Source organism: Notamacropus eugenii, chromosome 6, assembly GCF_028372415.1.
Source record: "Notamacropus eugenii isolate mMacEug1 chromosome 6, mMacEug1.pri_v2, whole genome shotgun sequence".
In the NCBI taxonomy this organism is placed as follows: Eukaryota; Metazoa; Chordata; class Mammalia; order Diprotodontia; family Macropodidae; genus Notamacropus; species Notamacropus eugenii.
This window is the reverse complement of record NC_092877.1, coordinates 243,089,085-243,092,968: the sequence shown is the minus strand read 5'-3', so window position 1 is coordinate 243,092,968 and position 3,884 is coordinate 243,089,085. Positions and strand designations below refer to the sequence as shown.

The window sequence follows — 3,884 nt, the reverse complement described above, 5'->3', positions numbered from 1 at the left end:
AATTTCTGTGCCCAAGAAAATAAGTCATTTGATGGCTGTTCTTTTCAACCACTCTGAACTTGGCCAGAATGCTTCTCAAATAATACAAAGATAGCTGGTAGTCTTGCCTGAACTTCCAGCTGTTTTAATGTAGTGGCATATATCAGAATGGCTACTCACCATCATTCCACACCAAAATTAGGCACTCAGGCTATTCAACTGTAGCTATTCTTCTGTTGCAACGCATGCCCAACAATTCTTCTTCTAATCAGTCTAATATCTTGAAGATACTTTTACGCTATTTCTCATGTGAGATTAATTATCACTTGTATGATCTATATACTTAAATTTTCCTGTCCATTGTCCTTTGGGTCACCTGAAAATATGATTCTTCCGAGAAAAAGTTGCTTTCAAATTTGAAGTCATATAATATTGAGACAATACTGATGTTAAAAATGAATTTTCAGAGCCAGAAACAACTGAGGATCATTGGAAGATATCACAGATTTAATCTGTCCTGATTATCTCCTCCAAGTCAGTTGTGTGCCCACCTAATCATCTTCCTACAGTGTCTAACTGATTTCAAACAACTGATAGCTATCAAAAATGGCCCCCTGTTCATTTGTTAATAGCATTTTTCACACAAGCGCTTCAGTGCACTTTAGCCTTCTTTTTTTGCATTTCCCCAGATCAATTATAATATTACCTCAAGAGTCCATGGAAATGATTTAGTTCATCATCTAAGAGTATTTGATAAGAACATGAAAACAAGTCAGACATATAATAAGAGCCTAAGGTAATGCAAAGCTATTGACATCCATCATACTATTTTTTTCCATTATACCTGATACACTTTAAGTCAGTGTTTAATGATTCCAGAATGTATTGTGATTTTCAGAGGTGACCTAATGTAGGTTCCCTAGAACTATAAGGAAAATGAAATCAAGTGATGTGCATGCTTCTTATTTTCCCAAATGCATTTAAACTTTCTATCAATTCTGACACTGGAAGGGAATTAATTATTTTGAAAAACAAACAACAACATAAAAATCAATTAATATTTAAAGTTTTTTCTGTCATAATCAAACAACTATACTTAGATTTTGTTGAACCTGTAGTTATTGCATTTATTTTATTATTTAAATGTGGATTTCTTCATGGGATTTTATATTTCTAACTCTGCATTGTTCATAAATTTTGCTTCAATCTCCATCCTTCTCCTACCTACTTCCTGATAACTTTGTCACTTAATGTTATCCTCCATTCTGGAGCAGTATGGGGGAAAGAGTGTTTGAAACATCAAAAAGGAGATAACTTTTTGCTGACATCTCTGCCAAATAGCATGATACAAGAAACAAAATTTAAACTCATACCATTTCAGTATAATGGGTAGACTATCTTTGTAGCCAAGATCTGATTTATATGCACCATTGATACATTAAGGTTGTGTGACTATGGGCAACTTACTTAACTTTTCAGTGGACCCTCTTGTTTGTTCTGTCATTTCAGTCTTTTCTGACTCTTCATAACCACACTTGAGGTTTTCTTAGCAAAGATGCTGGAGTGGTTTCCTGTATCCTTTTTCAGGTAATTTTTCAGATGAGGAACTGAGGTAAACGAGGTTATATGACTTGCCCAGGGTGATACCACTAGTAAGTATTTGAAGACAAATTTAAGTTCAGGAAGATGTCTTCCTGCTTTCAGATTCAGTGCTCTCTCCACTGTGCCACCTAGTATTCCAGACTCTCTGGTAGCAATTTCCTACTGTGTCTTAGAGCAATATATGATAACTCCAGTTAAGATGAGAATTTTTGGGAAAATATGGTCACATTGTACTGGAATGAAGACACAAAGAAATAATTTTAAATAGCATACATGATAAGTGCATCAGACAGGGCGAGCCAAGTACTATGCAAAATTTAAGCAGAAGTTCATTAGAGATTAGAAATATCAGGTTAAATTTCCTCTTGAAAGAATCATTTGAATTTAAAGAGTGGAATGAAATTCGTTAAGTGCAGAGGGAAAAAGAGGTATGGGAGAGTATTCTTATATCATAGAAAAGAATGGGAAAAGATATGAGGTCAGGAAATATTGGGTATATTGAGGGGATGACACATTTGCCTGATCATAGAGTGCATATAAGGAAAAAAAAAATATGAAATAAATTTAGGAGGTAAGGTAACATCAGATTTTGGATGGCTTTTAATCCTAGGGAAAATGAATGTGACTCTGCACATAAATGGTGGTTATTGATGGGTTTTGAGCTGGAGATAACATAATCTAATATATTTTAGTATGCAAGAAATATTCTAACTGGTTAAGATGTTATAACAAGAAAGGAAAAAAGGAGAGATCTCAAGCAAGGATGTTTGATGAAAGATAATACCGATAGTCCAGGTGGATGATTAAGAAGAATTCTAGCAGGGTGTTATAGTAGAAATGTAAATGGAGAAATTCAGTAAATATTTCAGAGGTAAAATTGACAAGACTTTTAGATCACATGTGAGAGAAAGGAAGACTCAATGCAACATGAATTTTTCAGCCTCAGATACTGAGAACAATAATATATCACTGGCTCCATCACAAAATCTCATCGAAGTAGCCGAGGCCATGAAGGGAACAGAATCAGTAGATCCTGAGTCATTACCGAAAATGAATTCCTGGGAGCCACAGCAGCCATCGAGGCAGAAGCCAAGAAGATGGAACAGCTGAAACCCCATGCCAAGCCCAAGGAAGCAGATGAATTCCTGAACTTTGAGGAGCAGATTGTAGAAGCAGCCAAGTCCATTGCGGCTGCAACCAGTGACCTGGTGAAGGGAACATCTATCACCCAGAGAGAATTGACTTAGGGGAAGGTGGGTGTTATCCCAGCCAATGCATTGGATGATGCATCTCAGGGTCTCATTTCTGCCCCCTGATGGTGGCCGCTGCGATCAACAATTTGTGTGAGGCAGCCAGTGAAGCTGTGCAGGGTCACGCCAATCAGGAGAAGCTCATCTCATCTGCCAAGCAGATGACTGCCTCCACAGCTTAGCTGCTTGTGGCCTGCAAAGTCAAGGCTGATCAGGATTCAGAGGCCATGAAGCAGCTGCAGGCGGCTGGCAATGCAGTGAAGCGAACCTCAGACAATCTGGTGAAGGCTGCCCAGAAGGCTTTGAAGACCAAGAGAATGAGGCAGTTGTGATGAAGAAAAGGATGGTTGGAGGCATTGCCCAGATAATCTCAGCCCAAGTGGAGATGCTTTGGAGGGAGTGGGAGCTAGAAGAAGCTCAAAAGAAGTTGGCCCTAATCCGACAGCAGCAGTTACAAATTTCTACTTTCAGAGCTGGGGGATGAGGGAAAACATTGAGAGCAGGAGCTTCTATTTAATGCACACCTGGGCCAGAGACTGTACCCACCAATTGCCTGTGGCCCAAAGACTCTTGTGCCAAGAAGGACCCCTCCCCAGTGCTCCCAAAGTGCCTGCCATCCCTGGGGCTGGGCCTTGCCCTGCACCACTACACTTCCCCCTGCCCCTTCCCTGTCCAAGTGCCTTCATGCCCTAGATCTTAGCCTTCCATGCAGACCGGGTCCCCTAAGTGCCTGTCCCTCCTCAGAGTATTAACATTGCTGCACCTCCTATTCCAGGGGCTGCACCAGCCCCTGCCTCACCCTCAGTGGCTCTCAGTCAGTCCCCACCAGCCTTGGCTACACTCATCTTTTTTCATAATATCCTCTCTACCTTAGCCATGTGTGGGGGCTGCAAGGGTCACCACCCTCCCACTCGCCCAAAAAGAGGTCATCCTCCAATAAACGTGGTTCTCTCGCCAAAAAAAAAACAAAAACAAACAAACAAGAAAAACCAATAACCTATCACTGACAGAAATAGTTGAGCAAGAAAGAGAAACAAGTTTGAGGAAATAGTT

General features: G+C 40.1%; 1 pseudogene; it reads left to right on the top strand.

Annotated features, from left to right (window-relative positions):
- Window positions 1-2,508: 2,508 nt before the first annotated feature.
- LOC140512293 (talin-1 pseudogene) lies at window positions 2,509-3,328 on the top strand (annotated as a pseudogene).
- The last annotated feature ends 556 nt before the right edge of the window (window positions 3,329-3,884 follow it).